The following is a 20,727-nucleotide window of genomic DNA, read 5'->3' as shown; positions in this document are numbered from 1 at the left end:
TTATTTGTCCATTTCTTAGACAAGAAAATTAAAATATTACAGATACTCTTTTTAAAAGTCCATAAGGCCCCTGTCTTCAAGTAAGTAAATTCCAGAATCAGGGTTGGGTGGCCGGAGTCTGAAAGGCAAAAAAGAATTGAATGATTTTGATCCTAGCAAAGAAGAATTAGTACCTCCGATGACAGGGAGGACTGAAAGAAGGAAAGAAGGAGGGAAGAAAGCAGAGAAAAACAGGAGGGAGAGAAAGAAAGAAAAGGAAAGAAGGAGGGAGGGGAGGAAGAAAGAAACAACAAAAAAGATTTTGAAAGAAGGAAAGGAAGAGACAGGCTACCAACTGGGGGAATTTTTGTAGAGAAAAACACCAAAGAGAGTAATGCTAGCTTGTCTCTAATTAGTGTGAAAAAAATGGAACAAAGTGAACATTTTTTTTTTTCCTTTTTGAACAAAGAAGGCAATACCGTTTGAAATTGGAACTGTTTACAAGACAAACTAAGTTACATGTGAACAAGACTATCAGCATTCCAACACCCAGTCTCGCACCGCATTGTGGATCCACTTAAGAAAAACTGGCTCCAATTAGGGATCTCCTGTCGAGCATCTTATTTATCAGCTTCCAGAACAGCTGTGAGCCATTCAGGATGCCACCAGTTTTTCCTCATTACACTCTCCTTAGAATTACAGATGTGCCTGGCTCATCCCCAGGGAGCCACATTCTAGTAAACACATCCTTCTACGTTTCAGGGGCTTCTCTGAAATAAGCTTGGGAACGCAGGCTAACGTGGTCAGTTGAAGTTGGCTTAAGAGGCTTAAGGCTGTAAATACCCCCTGTAATTTCTTGGGAAAGGAAAGCTGGATAATGAAAGGGATTTAGGATGCGTGGAAAAAGGGAGGGAGCCAGTTAAAATGACACACTTTTATTTTTAATCAGCTTTAGCAGACAAGTTGTACTGGGTATTTGTGACCGAGAAGCCACGACTGGAAATGCTCACTTTATTGTCACAAATTTATATAGTCAGGGGTTAAGGAAAGAGGCTGAGGCAAGTAAAAGAGAATGAGCGAATCAACATACTTCAAGTAATGTACATATTTTTGCTTTGATAGTGCAAACAACTCTATTTTAAAATCTTGTAAAGTGAGTTCTCTCTGCTCCTGGAGAATGGCTTAAGAGGAGATGCATAGTATATTTAGCAGGCAGCCTCAAAATCTTATTTCCTCTCATCTTCTCTGTCACTACTTCTCTCAAGAGTGAATCATTTAATTAATGAGCAAGTCACAGTTGTGTTTATCGTTAGCAAGGTACAAGAGTTCTCGTGTTAGCAGACTCAGAAGTATCTGTAACATTCAGGTATTAGATTTATTGAGAAATGAAAATGTAGTGAGGCTGCGGTGCTGATGTCTCGTTTGTTCACATCTCGTTGTTGACACATCCTAGGGTAATTCTTCTCACTTGGATTTTCTGGGTCACATGACCCACTGTGACCCATGGGACATCTCTGGTGCAAACAGACACTTGGTGAGAACTTGCTCATTGAGGTCTTCCTTCCTCTCTTGCTCTTGGGAACCTTGCAACTAGCCTGGGAGGAATCTGCTTACCTATGAGGGATTCCAGTAGGGATGAGAAAAGAAGCCAGTCCAGACCAGAATGATCACAAGCAGACCCACAGTGAGCCTGAACTAAGTGAATAACTGTTGTTTCAAACTGCTAGGTTTTGGAGGTGTTATTCTAAACAGCAAGCTCAAACAAATACAGAAAGTCATATAATGAAGTAGACTAGGAGGTGTGTTAGAGACATTCCCATGTCTACCTTAAAAGTCTATCATTTTGCACAGACCCTGAAAACAAGACAGTCTTCATTCTTTCAGTCTGTTCTGGAAGATGAAATTAACAGCAATTTCATTAGAGGGTTATACATATTATGAAAAGAAGAGACTAGCGTACAGAGATAGGACACATAACACAGGTCTGTGAGTTCAGCTGGGGAACGTCCAGGAAAGCCTGCAAAGCAGAACCCTGATGCTGTGCCCATGTTATTTAGGTGAAAGGGGACAGGGGTGGGGGGATCAGAGATGGGGGCTGGGTGGGGCTCCAGACAGAGTAAACAACACACATGAAAGCCTTAAGTTGACAGCAAGGATTTTCTGATGGAGGAAAAAAAACATGTCCAGAGCGCAATCTAGAACTAGCTTTCTGTGTCACACTTTTTATGACCTTTCACTGAACCTCACCTAAGGAATGTTCTGCTTCGTTTATCAAGATGCGGAAAACTGGCTTCAATTTTCCTCATGGTCTGTGAAGGTAATACCAGCAAGACTGTTAGTGACATGCAGCCAAGTGCATGCAGCTCACTGTGCTGAGATTTGTAACATCACTTTACATACGTAGTCAGCCCTGGGGTGTCACAAACCCGTGTTTGAGGGTCCTTGCCCGGCCAATGGCAAGAGCAGAGGGAAAGACAGTGCAGAAGGACATAAATGTCAGATGTGTGCTTCCCTGATGTGTGTCTATCGCGAATAAGCACTGACATGCTGGCAACCAAACTGCCCCGGGTACTTCACAGAATTGTTCTAAGAATAAAAAAATACCGTAAGCATATAAAGCACTGATATAAGGTCTTAAAATGCAAGGTGGTATTATAACTATAATTTAATTGGATCTGATGGTTACTCATTATAATAACACTAGCTTGATTGGCCAAACAAATTATTTTAATAGATTTTTAGAGCAGAAATGAGTTAACAGTGGAAGTGTCTTAATGTGTTAAGTTTTAGAAACCTCGGCCTCCCACCACCATTTGTTTAACCAGTGTAATGTGTGGTATTTTTCAATTTGCAGGTCCCTGTTGTACATTTTCCCACATTCTCATTTATTTGCAAAAAGTACCACTAAGGAAAATTTGTTCATTTTGGACCTTTAACTCCAACATTTCTTTGAACAGAACATGTGGGTTTATCCAGAACAGTGACTGGCACTCTGTTTTCTCACCCAATTTCCTAATTCTGTATGTGCAACCAAGTTGAAGTTCTACATATTCTCCTAGCTTCGGAGACAGAAATGCCTCTACCATATAGTAAAACTAATATTGCTGTTCATAATCTTCCTTGATATATCTTCAGTGCCTTGAAGTTTGCCAGGAAGAGTTCCAAGCATACACTTCGGTACAACTCATAGCATCCTTATGTGATGGGCAGCACAGCATTTAATATATGTGTTTTTCACTTAAAGAGATAAAAATGGAGTGCCTCATTTGGTTACATAATTAGATAAGAATCAGAATTCATATCTAGCTGTGGAATCTTGAGCAAGTAACTTTACTCTATGTGATGCAGGAGTTACATTTGTAGGTAATTAAATACTTGAGGAGAGCCTAGTTGTCCATGTACTTGGGGCCTCCAACTCCACATCTTTGTGCCCCACTGCCCTATGGGAGTATCTTTGGTGTGCAAAAGGCATTACATCATCATACGGGCTCTCTGAAGAATAGCAGTGAATTCAAATGGAGAAGAAAATTGGAGCCACAAAGGCTGGTTTGTGCCTGTTGAAGACTGCCTCATTCTCAGAATCATCAAGGATACTGAATGTAATGCCTTTAACTAAGAGATTAGAAATATATAATCATTAGTAACAGTTCCTTATTTTAGTTTAGGGTCAACCTTTCAGGACTTTTGAATTTCATTCATTTATGGGTATTTTAAGGTAGCAATTCTCAACTGGGGATCACTTTGCCCCACTCTCTCTCTGGACATCCAGTGATGTTTGGTGACATTTCTGGATGTCACAAATGTGTGTGTGTGTGTATGTGTGTGTGTGTGTATGTGTGTGTGTGTGGGTGTTGGGGAATGGGATAGTGTTCTACTGACCTATAGTGAGTAGAGGCCAGAAATGCTGCTAGACACAGCGCACAGGCTGTCCCTCACAATAAGGAATCATCCACTTCCCAGTGTCAATGCCAACAAAAGTTCACAGAGTCAAAGCTATGGTTTTTCCAGTAGTCGTGTATGGATGTGAGAGTTGGACCATAAACAAGGTTGAGCACCGAAGAATTAGTACTTTCGAACTATGGTGCTGGGGAAGACTCTTGAGAGTCTCTTGGACAGCAAGATCAAACCAGTCAATCCTAAAGGAAATCAACCCTAAATATTCATTGGAAAGACTGATGCTGAAGCTGAAACTCCAATACTTTGGCCACCTGATGTGAAGAGCTGACTCATTGGGAAAGACCTTGATGCTGGGAAAGATTGAGGGCAGGAGAAGGGGGTGGCAGAGGATGAGATGGTTGGGTGGCATCACCGACTCGACAGATATGAGTTTGAGCAAACTCCAGGAGATGGTGGAGGACAGAGTAGCCTGGCATGCTACAAGCCATGGGGTCTGACATGATTTAGCCACCGAACAACAGCAATGTCAATAGTAATGGAATTTAGAAAACTTTCTTTAGGGATAACTTTTCAAAAAGTAGCACTTATACTATCTAATTACAAAGATATACATATTCATTATAGAACATTTGATGAGAAACAAAGAGCACAAAGCAGGAAATGAAAATCAATCATAATCCTATAGCCAAAGATAACCTCGGGTAATGTTATTTCTATCTTACTAACCCTTACTCTGTCTAATTATACTTTTTTCAAAGGGGGTTGTCGCATTCATATTTGTTAATTTTGTAGCTTGCTGCTTTACCGGGCTTTAAATGCCACTCACTGTTGCCAAATAGATTCTGTAAAAATAGTTTGAAATACTGTGCTCTGATTTATGTTCAGGTAACTTACCACATCAACCATATGGTTTGACTTTTGGTTAAACCTGTTTCGACCTACAGTTTCCCACCCCTTTGCAACCGGATAAGGTAGTCTATCTTAAAGTGAAAGTCATTATTCTTGAAATTTATTTTTTGCCTGATAAATGGCAATGTACAATCACAGAATATGCTTAGAAGCCCTTCCAGTACTGGCAGAGATTATTTGATATTTCAAAGGTAGCTTCCCTTGGTCCCTAGAGGACCTCCCTTAAAGAAATTATTGATTTATATCATCAAAAACCAAGTATTCAAGAAACAGTCTGAGACCCTGGCTAAAAGCAAAGTATGTGGGTTTCCCAGGAGTCCCATCTGTAAAAGGATCATTGATTTTTGACCTTTGGGGCTGTTTCATCTCTCCCTCTCTCCTTTCTAAAAATTCTCCCAATGTTTTATTATGTGCATGGATAATAGGAGAAGGGAGAGAGTAAGACTGAAGGAGAAATGACATGATTTCTCTGACGTTTGGTTGGTACACACTAAGGACTTCTCAGGCATGTTAGGTTCCACAGTTTAAAAAATTTAAACAAACAAAAATGACTGTGTCCAGGAAAATATTCTGCTCTAATAATCAGTACAGGTACTCGGTTTCTTCTTGATTTTATTAAAACTTTCCAAATAGTAAGAGAAAGCTTCCTAGAGGCAGTTAATTAATACAGGACCCATGTTCACAGAAAGATCTCTAAAGTGTTAGACATGGTTCCCAAATTAGAATAAAACTTATTTATAAAATTTAATGGTCCAGGTCTAGATTTTCAAAAGTTTCTTTAAAAATCTTCTCTCCTAAGTGTGCTTTGACAATTCTGGGGATGCTAGATAACTATCTGTTTTGCACATGCTGAATATCATCTTGTGCCTCTCAGACAGCATCAGTAAGATCTCACACTGATATTAACTAAAGGCGGCAAAAATGTCACTTTCTAAACATGTAAGCCTCAGAAAGCTAATGGAGGAAAACAGAGAACCAGTCACCTCTATTCATTTGAAAGTGGTTTTTTCCTTATATTGATGCATCAAGTATTCATCACTTTTTGATGTGTGACCTCCAACCTCAAGATCTCTGTGGCTTATAGCAGGAACTTACATTTTATTGCTCAGAAATCTGCATACCCCCTGATGCTCTGGGGTTTGGGTCTAGGCCGCAGCTGGTTTCAGACTTACTCTGCCTATTTGTTCATTCACCTTGCATCTGCAGCCACCTGAGTCATGTTCTGCTCAGGACAGATGGCAAAAGTGTGAGAGGCCAAGGCAAGCACAGTGTATTTCGAGCCTCTGCTCATGTTCTGTCTCCTAAGAGTACTTTACCCAAAGCAGGTCAAGGGACCAAGACTAACATCAATGAAAAATACCCTTTGCCTACTCTGTGGAAGGTGCTTCAGAGAGGCACAGCGAGTTTTAATTACTTGCCCAAGGTCACGGAGAAATAATGCCAGACCCAAGATTCATACCTAGACCACATTACACTGTCTTGATTTAACTTAAAGTGGCTCCTATGTAAAAAAGCATAACGATCTGTTCACCAACCTTTTCTTGTGTCACTATTAAATAGTGAACTTCTCCAGGCAGAAATTTTATTTTATTCTTAGAGCCCACCTCAAGCATAGCATTTATAGTAGAAGTCTGTGAACTGGGTACTAATGAAATAATAGTTTAATAAATGTATTCAATAAATGCATTCTAGTAACAGGGAAAACCTAGCCAAATGGGTGAGCAGAGACAGTTTAGATCTTACCCTAAAAATGTAATACACATGTTTTCTTTCTTTCTTTTTAAAAATATTTCTCTATTTAGTTCAGCTGGGTTGGGTCTTAGTTTGCAGCACGTGGTATCTTGGTTATGTCACGTGGGACCATTTGTTGTGGCACCCAAACTTTCTAGTTGCTTGCAGTGTGTGGGCTTTGTTGCCTTGAGGCATGTGGGATCTTAATTCCCTGATTAGGGATCAAACCCAATTCCCCTGCATTTGCAAGGTGAATTCTTAACCACTGGATGACCAGGGAAGACCTGCAATACAAATGTTTTCTAAAAACAAAGAATTTAAAATGCCTATGCTTACAATGCCTATACTTACAGTTAGAACCCTGTATGGAACAGCTGATGGGTTCAAGATTGAGAAAGGAGTATGACAAGTCCATCTGCTGTCATCCTGTTTGTTTAACCTATATGCTGAGCACATCATAAGAAATGCTGGGCTGCATGAGTTACACGCTGAAAGCAAGATAGGTGGGAGAAGCATCAGTGATCTCAGATATGCAAGATGATACCACTCTAATGCCAGAAAGCAGAGGAACTAAAGATCCTCTTGATGAGGGTGAAGGAGGAGAATGAAAGAGGTGGTTTAAAACTGAATATTAAAAAAAAACTAAGATTATGGCATCTAGCCCCATTGCTGCTGCTGCTGCTAAGTCGCTTCAGTCATGTCCGACTCTATGCGACCCCATAGACGGCAGCCCACCAGGCTCCGCCGTCCCTGGGATTCTCCAGGCAAGAACAATGGAGTGGGTTGCCAATTTCTTCTCCACTGCATGAAAGTGAAAAGTGAAAATGAAGTTGCTCAGTCGTGTCCGACTCTTCACGAACCCACGGACTGCAGCCCACCAGACTCCTTCGTGCATGGGATTTTCCAGGCAAGAGTACTGGAGTGGGGTGCTATTGCCTTCTCCATCTAGCCCCATTACTGCATGGTAAATAGAGGGGGAAATGGTGGAAATAGTGACAGATTTCCTCTTCTTGGGCTCTAAAATCACTGCGGTTGGTGACTGCAGCCATGAAATCAGAAATGTTTGCTTTTTGGCAGAAAAGCTTTGATAAACCTAGACAGTGTATTGGAAAGCAGATACATTATTCTGTTGACAAAGGTCTGCATAGTTAAAGCTATAGTCTTCCCAGTGGTCACATATGGTTATGAGAGCTGGACTATAAAGAAGGCAGAGCGCCAAAGAATTGATGCCTTTGAATTGTGGTGCTGGAGAAGACTCCTGAGAGTCCCTTGGACAGCAAGGAGATCAAACCAATCAATCTTAAGGAAAATCAACCCTGAATATTTGCTGGAAGGACTGATGCTGAGCTGAAACTCCAGTATTTTGGTCATCTGGTGCGAACAGCTGACTCATTGGAAAACTCCCTGATGCTGGGAAAGACTGAGGGCAGAAGGAGAAGGGGGCATCAGAGGATGAGATGCCGAATCTCTTATCTGTGATGTTTGTATGCAACCACTTTAGAAGAGAAACTGCTGCAAAAAGAAGGAGGGAGGCACTTGAGTAAAATGAATCACTGTTAACTCCAAGAACTCTTATTGTAGCCTTTTCCTTTGGGACATGAGCTGCAGTCTTTTGATTTTTAATTCCTCTTGATTTTCAGATTCTTGGTCACAAGAATGACTCATGTGTTATTAGGACCCATCTAACATACAACTCTAAATGCAAGAGGAAAATGGAAAATTGTTCTGTTTTCCTGTATTTCTTTAAAGGTTTCAGTAACAGTATTTGGAAAAATCTATAGGTCTTCCCTGGTGTCTCAGTAAAGAATCTGCCTGCAGTACAGAAGACCCAGGTTCAATCCCTGGGTCGGGAAGATCTCCTGGAGAGGGAAATGGCAACCTACTGCAATATTCTTGCCTGGGAAATCCCATGAACAGAGGAGCCTGGTGGGCTATAGTCCATGGGGTCATAAAGAGTCAGATATGACCGAGGAACTATCACTTTCACATATTGTATGTTTCACACCTTAAGAGTTAAAACTACAATAAACCCCAATCTTAGAGAAACACACACAGCTGCCCGTGCTTGTCAAATAGTGAGAACACAAATAGAAGCTTTCTGAGAAGAAACACAAGAGAGGAAAAGGGTAATGACTCTTTCTCTGCCTCCTAAGATGTGTTTGTCTCCATGCATGTGAAGATTTGGGTAAAAGTCTCTGCTATGTTAGACTTAAATCACTGAATGCCAACAGAACCTTTCAGCCTTGTGGATATCAGAGATAGTTGCAGGGATCCAAAGACAGTCTATACTTATATATCATAAAAATTATAGCTTCTGGATGCAGACCTGGGCTTGAATTCTAGCTGCATTGCACCCTGTGTATTTTCAAAGATCACAAAGTTGGATTCTCTGAGCCTTAGTTTTCTCATCTTTAAAATGATCACAAAGGGTTATTGTAAGGATTTACAAAGATACCTAAAGCACCTAGTTTGATGTGTGGCAGCAAGCCGTGTGCTAGATAAATTGTGTTTCCCAAAATGGCTCCATTTGAAATTGAAATTTAAATATCAAACAAATTACATTTGTAGTTTTAGCATGAAAGCCAAGGTTGAAGTAGTACACAGAACCATCTCAGTCTGGGCATATTTACTGCTAATAAACAAACATATTAGTGACCTAGGACTTATCATACCCTTATAAAGAGATCACAAAAACCAAAATAAATATTTTTGTCCATGTTGCATAGCAGAAAATCCCCAGGCTTTTGAATCAGAAAGTCATTATTTACCAGGTGTGTACCCAAGACAAATTACTTAACTTTTTCAAACATTGATTTCCTAACTGGCAATTATAGTACAATTATTGAAAAATACTGTGTTCCAGAATACTGTATTAAACCTGTTGGCACACTAATTCATTAATTCCTTTATTTTTTGAGCATCTACAAAATGCTAGCCACTGCGAGAAATCCTGGGAATAGATGAATGAATGAATGATATTGACACCATCCCTCCTTTTATCCTGATGGAGAAGATGTGATTTTTTTCCTTAGTGGTGCTTTCTCACTTTAAAATTACACCTTGATGTAAATAGGCAAAAAGGATACTGAAAGAGAAAAAGAAACTAAAGTGAGTCAGATTTTTAGAGTTAAAAGATTAATCCTCTAAGCTGGTCTTTCTTTAAGTTAAGACTTGATGAACGGGATGCATCTAAGCAAAGAATATTCTGGACATAGAGGAGAGGATGTTTGAAGGCTTTAAGAATATTCCTTAAAGCAAAATTTAGCTTGTGTATGTTACTTAAACTTGAAAAAAACCTCCTAGTGCTTGTGATTCCATGGAAAGCTGCTGGATTCCTAAAGGCTTTGATAGAACTCACGTTCTGTTTCTTAATAGCCTTGGATTATTCATTAGCCTTTCTGAGACTTTATTTTCCTCATTCTGATTCTCAGTAAACGTTAGTTTGCTTCTCATGTCTGTTTCTCACTGTCCACTGTAAGTTAAAATATAAATAGTAATTTATAGTAACAATTTATAGATAAGAGAGGTGAAGCTAAGTCACTGATCATCAGTCATTCCACTTGGTGCACAAAATCACTCAGAAATGTTAGATATTTTGTATAGTTTTACATATTGCTCATGTTTACCATGGGCTTCCCAGGTGGCGCTAGTGGTAAAGAACCCATCTGCCAATGCAGAAGACACAAGAGACGTGGGTTTGATCCCTGGGTCAGGAAGAACCCTGGAGGAAGCCGTGGCAACCCACCCGAGTATTCTTGCCTTGGAGAATCCCATGGACAGAGGAGCCTAGTAGGTTACAGTCCCTGGTTCGCAAAGAATCAGACAGGACTGAAGCAACTTGGCACACCATCAATAGAGTAAAAACTTGGCTCGTAGTCACCTTAATAAAATCACCTAGGTGTGCATCAGTCTTGTTCATTTTCCTTGGCTTAGAGGATGATTGCATTTCCAAGCTTCACCCTCAGTTAGACTGGGGTCATGTGATTATGTTCTGACCAATGAGATGGGAGAAGTACTGCATTCCAGTAAAAAACTTGGCCATAAACTTGTCCATGTGAACCTCTATGCCTTTTCATTCCATTCAGTGTCAACTGTGGCGGCCATGTGGAATAGACAGTACCCAGGAAGAGCCTGGATCCGTGTCATCACGGAGAAGAGCCATGAGAAGAACTAGTCCTTCTCATGTGGGCAGAAAATAAATTTGGACCATTGAAATTTGGGGATTGTTTATTGCAACAGCTAACACCCCATATCCTGCCTAACACACTAATCCTAAGCATGTCAGAAGCCCATTATGGCCAAAAATACTTTGACTACATTTTTGATATTTAAAGAAACCATCAACTTTTTTTCTGATTCTTTTTAACAAAGGTGCATTACAGTCTGTCTTTTCCTAATTAAAAGTCCATTTATGAGATTATTTTAAAATGAATCACATGGGATGACTTGAGAGACAAAAGTACTTGTAATCTGTTAGGTTGGGATTTAACCACAAAATGATGATTAAAACCCAAGATATTCCTTTCTTTGTTCTTTACAAATAAAGGCAGATGACCAATGCCTCCATAATCACCTGAACAAAAGGAGTCCTTATTGATGACAAAGCAAGCTCCAGTACGTTAGATGTATTTTTCACAAAAGAATTAAAACACACCTACATACAGAGAGAGACACACACGTGCAAACTTTCTAAAGTGCATGACATTTCCACTGTCCTTAGAGCCAGCCTTTTCCTGGGAACATACAGTTATTAAAATCCCTATTTCAAGGTAAATGTTTATTTTTATGCAAGCTGAGCACTCTTACTGGAAACCACTGGTGTAAGTTCACATGGTGGATGACCACCCATGCAATGAGTGTGGATATAGTAAAGGGCGTGAGGTCAGAACTCAACTTGGCCAATTGCGGTTTGCATCACTAGGTAAAGCATCTGTTTCTACATGTGCAAAGGAGAAATAATCATGCTTTCCTTCAGGATGGTTTTGAGTACTAAATAACCAGTCTGACATCTCTCTGCTTTTTCAGTGCTTACATGTGGCCTGCTGTGCTTTGAGAGGTAATTACACACTTTTGCAGATATACTTTCTTTCTTTTGAGATGCACCCTAAGGGCTATTCGACACTTCTTCATAGATCTCTGGTCAGCTACCTCTCGTGTGTCCAAAGCATCCATTCCAAATTTTAATCACTCCCTTCCAACTTGCTCTTCTAGTGCTCTCAGCCAAAGTGCTGACTTCTTCCTCCTCAGAAATGGAGCTTGTACAGCCTGTCGAGCCTGCTGCCACATCATGGACTTTTATATTTCTGTAGTATCACTCTCTACCCTCTGAGAAAGCGCCCTCTGTCTCTGGACAGAGGCTAATCTGCCTTCCTATGCTCTTGAACTTATCTCTTGAGTCTCCTATGTAAGCTTTATTGGTTGATGATTCATCCTCTTATGCCCTTTAAATTTCCTCTCTCATCTGCTTCTCCTCCAGTTTACGGGTACTTTGAAGTCCATTTCTCTTCCTATAAGGGGAGAAATAAGATTGGAGAGGGTATTTTCCATCTGTTTTTCTCCCCAATCCCTTTCCTTTGCGTCTTTAGCAAGCTCCTCCTACAAATAGTATTCTCAATGCAGTTGTCTATTTTTCTTTTAAATCAACTGCAATATGCTTTCTCCCTCAGCCAGTCCACTAGAATTCCTCTGGAAATGATCTGTTTGCCAGTTTCATGTTCTCTGCCAGTTTGCCAGTTTTGGATATGTTTGGAACTGTTTGCCAGTTCCATTCAGTTCTCTTCCCTATGACTTCTCTGTGGCAGCAGATGCTGTTGAAGTCCTTCTTCAAATTGTCATTTCCCTTGGCATCTCTAGGTTAACTTGTTTATTCTCTTACATCTCTGAAGTGTTCCTGCTTAAATGGCATACGAGATATTCTTCTGTCAGCATTGTTGGCATCTGCTGATACTGTGTTGTTGGTCATCTCTTTAAAAAAAAAACACCTAATTTTAATTAATTTACTTATTTGGCTGTGCTGGGTCTCAGTGGCGGCAATTGAAATCTTCGATATTTGTTGTGGTATACAGGAGCTTTTACTTGCAACATGTAAACTCTTAGTTATCACATGTGGGATCTAGTTCCTGACAAGGGATCAAACACAGGTCCCCTGCATTGGCAGAGTCTTAGCTACAGGACCACCTGGAAAGTCCCTCCGTCATCTTCTCTTAATCTCTTCCTTCTTTTTTTTTTTTTTTTTTCAGATTTCAACTATTTCCCTTCCATCACAACCTATGTGAAATATTTCCTAAGTCTGTGTCTCCAACTTAATTTCATGAATTCCAGGAACAGTCATCTACTCAACATCAGTACCTGGATGTCCAATAGTCATCTCCAGCCTCAGGTGTTCAAACCTCAGTCTTCACTTCTCTTCCTCTTAAAGCTACTTTTCTTTCAGCCTAGCCTTGTATCCTGACTTTAACACTTTTCAGTTTTGTGCTTTATTTAAAGTTACTTAAGCTTCCTAAATCTCAGTTTTTTCACTTATAAAAGGAGACTTAATACTAAATAATCAATATAATTTTTGTGAGAATGATCTATTAATAGAAATAACAAGAAAAATATCTGCTACTGATTGCATGTTAGCTCTGTTCTATGTGTCAAACACAGTCCTGATAGTTTACATGAATTGCTATTTATAAAAGGGAGTATGTAAGTGGTTATTGCTGTTATAACTGGAAGCCTGGGATTTGAAGCTCACTTCCTTTTAAATTTTATTCTCACTGAAGCTTAGAGCAGTGAGTATGCCAGACACTGCTTTCCTGGGAACAAGAAAAGCTATCCTTCCAAGTCTATATTCTTGGAATAATAGGCAATTTCATTCTCCTTCTGCCCCAAGCAAATCCTTAAACCTGTGGGAGAACAGTGTATGCCAAATCTGCAATTCATAATTGAGACACTTGGATTGTTAATGTTCATAATTAACATTTAAATAATTATCCAAAATTCAAAGATGTGTATAGTAGCTGCTATTCAGTTTTCTAATCATAGCCAGTTACCTGATGGAATCAGAGAAGAAAATTATGTGATTTTGCTTTGGAATTATGATATTAAATAATTCCAACTTACCATGTAGATAGAACAGGGAACTTTTTTGAACATAGGAAAGACTTGTTTATAGATAAAAATCAATACCATTGGTATGAGTCTTTCAATATGAATTCTGCTAGAGAGTTACAAATCGGTCTCATACATTTTATGAAATAACTTGGATTACTTAATATTTTACAGGACTTTAGATACATAGTGGGCTTAGTAGCAGTAGGCTCAATGCGTTCATAACAGTGGCAATTAACCACTTTATTTTCAAGTTCATTTTTTCTTTTTAATTTTGTAATATGTGTCAAATTCCTAAAAAAAATATTCTCAGGAAAATTAATAAATGCAACCATACAAACTCATGTAAAGTATCATATATGATTTGAGGGGCTAATAGGCCACCTGAAGCCCACCTATCAACCCTCCATAGTCTACAGACCCCAGATTAAAACTCCTCTATATTAGAGAATCTTTGAGGGTCTAGGGAGCCAAGCTTTCTAAAATCATGAAATACATATGCATTTGTGTAGTAAAAAAGTCATTTATTTCAATTTATTTTCTCAGTATAACTAGATTCCTCAAGCATTTAAAAAGTCTTAACAGTTATTTAAAAAGGTTTCTGCTTGGAATTAAAATATTCTTCCAGGAGTCAATGGATGAAACCCTTAGCTTACATGTCTGTTGGAGGTGACATATCTTTATTCTTTTAAAAGAGAGTCTTTGGACCTGAAGAATTAACACTGACCAGAAAGAAGCAGTATGATAGTAGAACAGATACATGCAATGATGTCATAATCTATATGTTGGAGAAAAATAAACATTGTTTTCTTTTATTTATTTCGTAACCTGATGGTTTCCAGAGCATGTTTTTGTCTTGAACACAAAATATGGCAAATCTATAGCCTTTCCTCCCCATTTGGGCTTGAATCATCTTATTTCTTTATCTTATACCTTTATTTCCCAAGTGCCCTTTTCTCTCCGCCCCGCCCCGCCACTCCCACCCCATGCCACTTGGGACTCATTTTGAGGGGTTAGATTAGAAACAGATGTTCCAAAATACAGCAGGATAAATGTTTGCTTGTTTTTTTCTCATGAGATTACTGACCTATATTTTCCTTTTCCATAGGACTCTTTCTGAAAATCCGATGTTTATACAAATAGGAAATTCTCCTATTTTGCTTGTGAATACTTGTTTCTCTGATTTCTCCTTTCAGGTTTTTTTGAATGATCTAATATATAGATACCATCTTCCTTTTTGTCGTTTGGTACCAACTTAATTACAAGATGAAGGAATAACATGGATAGGGACAAAAATACAGTCTTTGCAACAAGAGCAAGCTGGTATTACATAATACAGTTAACATCTCTAGGAAAAATGTCTTTCGAATAGTGAAACTTAGTATTAAACAGACCACACAGCCCCACACAACCCTGGTCTAGGACAAATCCTACCCCAAAGGGGCAGAATATAAAATGTGATTTCTGCAAGGAGTTTGAGTTCAGAAGGAAGAGAGGAAACAGCAAGGGGGTGAATTATGCACACCCAGTTTATCTTTCCAAACTCCCAAATCAGTCAGCCTTTTCCACAAGAGAAAGACCCAGTTGGGGGTGGGAGGATAGAAGCCAGAGGAGCTCCTAACACATGGAACAAACTTGTGAAGTGAGGAAGAACCACACCTCTACCCAATGCTCACATATTGTTAAATTTTAAGGTAAATATTAAAATGTGAGATGAGTCAAATAAAAGATGTGGACATCACCAATAAAAAGATGATATAAAACTAGAGTGAAGGCAAGTGCTATACAACACACATTTTTTAAAGTGTAAAATGAAGAACTTTTAAAAAATCTAGAGTCCTTTCTCATGAGATAGATGCAAGTGGTCAATAAGTTTACTCCTTTTTTACTATCTGGTCATAGGTTTTGTAAGTGGTTTTCTGAAATTGTATAATCTGGCCAAAACATCTCAGGTCAGCAAAGCATTGAGAATAATTCCTTGGATGCTTTGATTAAATATTTGAGAGATGATAGTATTATGATTTGTTCTCAACTGCTCAACAGAGCACAATTTTAAGAGGAAAGTATGTTATATGAAATGTGTCTGTTTCCTTTGTCAGTTGCTTACCATCCCCAAAAAGGGCTGTTGGAAATTGAAGAATAAGAGAACAGATTTCTCTTTTGTTGTAGGAGAAAGTTTAAAAAAAAGTTAAGAGGAGAATAATAGCTGAAAGTTGAGATTTGGCAGATAGTATGATATGATCTGATTTTCAATCAATCTTGAAACTGAGAATTTAAACACCTTCATCTGACATCAAATAGAAATGACCTATCGGTCACGCGGTCAGTGTTTCTGAGCTCAGGATGCCTTACAATAAAAGATTTTCTGCTTTATTTAACTCTTTCTTCCCCTCTACCAAATCCCTACCTTTTCATGCTTGCTCTGAGTCCAAACCAATAACTTGCTGAGACAGCGTTGGGTAGTGAAAAGAGTGTTAGGCTAGAATATTTTTGAATAATAATATCAACACTTTGTAATTATGAAAATGGATCTCTAAGGTTCAGATTTGTGCATAAATTGATAGCAGTATTGCTTTGCATCTTTTTCTGTGAGAGTTTTAAAATCCATAACATGGTTACTCCATCAGGGTGGGCACATGCCTCTTGTCATCCAGCATGTCTTAAACGAATAGTACCATGCCTGGCACATAATAAAAGCTCAGTTAATTTTTAACTGACTTATATTGAATTGAACTGTGAGGATTAAATGTGAATAAACATATAGAACCTGGGTCTCAGAATTGTTTCCTAAGTGATATTAATTCAAGAAAATAGCATGAGATATTTAAAGAAGCAGAGAAGAGTATAATACTTTATTTTTGCATTAATAAATGTTAGCAGACAAGGACTCAGTAGAAGTAATTCTTTTCCTTAATTTAAGAATATCCAGCACTGCTTGGGGTATATAGGAATTTACATCATTTCCCAGATACTTTCATTTTTTGTCCCAACAAATATGTGATAATAACCCTTCCGTTTACAGAGTTCTTTTTAGTAAAAGAAATACTGTTTTTCTTTCACATGCAAATCCTAGTTGATAGAACAGATTTTTTTACTTGGTAAGCCATGGAAACATGTTACAGTAGATGATAACTTATGGTAGATAACATGTTATGGTAGATAACTCCAAGAGTTCTTGGAGCTGAAACTTAAATCTAAGTAGTCTAACCTCCTGTATGAACTTGGGTTAAATAATTTAATCTCTCTGAGCCTCATTAGCCCCATCTTTATAGATAAGGAAACAATCCCATATGGTTGTGAAGATGAGATGAGACAACACATTTAAACCACTTCTTGCAGTGGTAAATAGGAAGGGCCAGTCAATTTTGGCTTTCATTTTCATAAGTAGCACCTCTTCTGTCCCAGGCATTATACTAGGCAGATAATATCACTTCTTACCTTGTTACCATAATTAGAGATCAAAGATAAGAAAACATGACTTGTTCTAGATCACAAGACTAGTTATAATAAGGATTTATGTTCCAGATTTCTTGGTTTCACAGTCTTCAAGATGGATACAATACAATGTTTTGCCCAATGGTATAGCAGTTTGTATTGTGGTGCTGGATAAAACTCTTGAGAATCCCTTGGACTGCAAGGAGATCAAACCAGTCAGTCCTAAGGGAAATCAACCTGAATGTACATCAGAAGGACTGATGCTAACGCTGAAGCTCCAGTACTTTGGCCACCTGATGCGAGATTGAAGACAAAAAGGGTAGGGGGCGGCAGTGGATGAGATGGTTAGATAGCATCACTGACTCGTTGGACATGAATCTGAGTGGACTCCAGGAGACAGTGTAGGATAGAGGAGCCCGGCATGCTGCTGTCCATGGGGTCACAAAGACTTAATGACTGAGCAACAACAACAAGTAGCAATTTGAGGCTATGATTATGGATTATGCTAATAGTGGCCAGTGGGAGATGGGACTCTATATCCCTACCTGCTTCTCCACTTTTGAACTTGAAGAGTTTGCAATTATGTGTCTTGTTCCATTCCTGATAGTGGCATGGGCCCAATGGTAGCAGGTCAGGTGGGAGAACTTCCCAAGGAAGAATTTCCTTTCCTTGTGGGATCCATGTGAGTGGAATGGAGCCAGAGAGTACCAGCTAGGAAGTCTGCAAGGGCATCGAGTCTGCAGGGTAGAAATTAACTTTATAGATGAGTAAATTATTTTATCCAGCCCAGGGAGGCCTGGTGTGCTGTAGTCCATGGGGTCCCAAAGAGTAGGGCACGACTGAGCGACTGAACTGAACTGAAACTATTTTATAGATGAGTAAACTGAACCCCACTGTGTGTGACTAACTTGCTTAAGAGCATGAAGTCAGTATGTAGTAGAGGTGGTGCTAGTGCTGGATCGAGTCAATCAAGATGCTTAAATTCTTAAGTTGTGTATTTCATTTCTAATGTACTGTTGTATAATTATACTTCGTGGAGATATGTAGAATTACCAGGTTAGTTAAGATGGGATGTGGTTTTGTCAGAACAATGCTACCTGGTAAAATTTCAAAATTTCCCAAGGCTGCCTAGCAAATCTTCAGATGTTTTTGGGTGTTAGGTGTCAGGAAGCATTTAACAAGAGGCTTCCTGTGTGCTGTTTTGGATCCGTCAGGAACTCTCTGGCCCTTACTGATTCCGGAATATTCAGGAATTAAGAGGAGAGGCACGCCTTTCCCGGGGCTGAGGAATCCAGGCATTTCTCTTTACAGTGATAAGTACCCTCTTCCTTCTTATGAAAAGGTGATTGCTTGCAACTCTCTCTTTAATAGGGATCGTCTTATGCTTTGTAAGTCTGGAATTTTAATCTTTATCTTTGCTGAGAATAACCACCTTGTAAGACAGTATATATGCCCACGCCATGTTGATTAAAACACCTTTGCTCCATCAGAGGTTTGGTCCCCGTGTCTTTCTTTCTATTCCTTCTTTCTGTCTTACTCTCTATTTCTGGCTAATTCCTTGGAGCGCGGAGGCCCGCTGAGCTCACTTTCTTGCCCGGGCTTCTAAGACCCTTTCGAGAAGGCGCACTGTGCCTTCACCCACTCGAGAGGGCGCCTGGTGCCTACATGCCGCAGTGCGAGCCCTAAGAACAGGCATTCCTATTGGCTTTCCGCGTAAACCAGGGATATCAGCCTCTTTCTCTCTCTTACTTTCTTATCGTCGACTCAGGATCAGCAGGTTCCGGTCCGTTAAAGGACCAACAGTTAGGCCTCTCAGCTGTGAAATGGCACAACAGAATAGACATTTTAAGACTGGATAAATTCTGCATTATTCTAGACACTTGTGCAGGCGTTCTCAGTTGCTTCAATTGTGTCCGACTCTGTAACCCTATGAACTGTAGCCTGCCAGGCTTCTCTGTCCATGGGATGCTCCAAGCGAGAATATGGAGTGGGTTGCCCTGCCTTCCTCCAGGGGATCTTCCTGACCCAGGGATCGAACCCACATTTCCTGTGTCTCCTGCATTGCAGGGGGATTCTTTACTGCTAAGTCACCGGGGAAGCCCCTAAATACTCCTAAGTCAATGTTTATATTGTTAGGCAAGTATGAGAATGTCTTAAGTGAGTTATTAATTACCAGTCATCAGTCTGAGACTGTTGTATTATACCAATAGTTAATCTATAGTTTTCAGGCCTCAACTATGTTATGTAATACATTTCTGGTGCCTGGTAACATCCATCATACTGCTTCTTTTTGCTAGAATCTTTTAAAAGCCAATCATTGTAGTATTTTTGCTGCCTTAGTTTTAGAAATAATCTTTTATTTCTTTTATTTAATATTCAGGGTATCAATTATTAGCAAAACTATACATCACATGGTCTGATGCTGTCTCCAATAACCTCATAATATACCCGAGAACTAATAAGCAAAAAAGAAGGCTCCCACACATCTGTAACTGACCAGAAAGCCCGAGTTTCACCCCACAGCTCTGCAGGTTGGAAGCCAAGCTCGACAGAACCTTCTTACCTTTATGTGCTTTGTTTTCTCTGTCGCATAAATGGAGAGAATGTCAGATCTGTGTCGCAGGGTTTCCCTCTTAAATGCCTCTGAATATCTGTATAAGGGCTTCTTATATTTCAGTTCAATCCATTCTCTAGATCACACGGGAAAAAATGTAAAGATGAGAATAGTAAATCAACAGGAACAGTGCTCAGAAACCATGAGGCCAAGTCTACCTTAGAAACCCTTTGGTCTTTTAGGCAGGACACAGTTTTGAAGTTCAAGGGCAAAGTCCTTGTGTTAAAAGGTGAATATTTTCAGAGTTAAAAGCAATACTTTTTCTCTCCCCCTCCTTTTTTTTTTTTTTTTTTTTTAATGTTTCAGCAAAGCTCCAAAGACCCAGAAAAGAAAATAAAGGGAGTATGTTCCTTTTCCTCGTCTCTCATTTTGTTTTCCTTTGTTCACGAGGAGGTGGCGCTACAGCTGAGGAGCTGAGGTGGGGGTTGCACGCCCTCTGTAGCGCCCCGTCAGAGGACAGGCTGCTGTCAGGGAGCGGTTGTGCTGACAGGAGGAAAGGCACCCATTTCAAGGCATAGTCTGAACTGGCCGGCTCAGGACTGCAGTCAGCGGTGTCACTCGCATCGTCAGAACAGGGAAGGTGGAAATATGGCCAGGGCAAAGGTGGAGAGTCAGGAGCAATACAGATTTGCCCTTCTGACAAATCCTACTGCTCTGGAAGTCATCAGGAGGTGCTTGTGAGAGCTGACATTATGATTTCTCCCCCCAAGAGTAATTGAAGCAAAAAAAAAAAAAATGTCTAGGAACAGACGTTGAACTTCAGATCAGTTTTTTATAAAGAAAAAATCTTAAGAATGTAGCAAAGATGACTGTTGGATATTCTCTGTCTTTCTCTGGCAAAATTACGCCTAAGGTAATGATTACTCGATTCTATGGCCACAAGGGGAAACAGAAGGCTGATACAAAGGAAAAACTATTACAGACAAAAGTGTCAGGATGTACAGTGGGAGAGGTTTGGGGGATGCAGATGATAAATAAAACCTAGCTGAAATGCTGTACAACTGAATCAAGTAAATAATTTGTTTATATATCCTTGAGTGTAAAAAGTATATGAATCCATCTTTTTCTAT

This window comes from Odocoileus virginianus, chromosome 20 (assembly GCF_023699985.2).
Source record: "Odocoileus virginianus isolate 20LAN1187 ecotype Illinois chromosome 20, Ovbor_1.2, whole genome shotgun sequence".
NCBI lineage: Eukaryota > Metazoa > Chordata > Mammalia > Artiodactyla > Cervidae > Odocoileus > Odocoileus virginianus.
The sequence above is the reverse complement of the archived record's forward strand: the minus strand, read 5'-3'. Positions refer to the sequence as shown.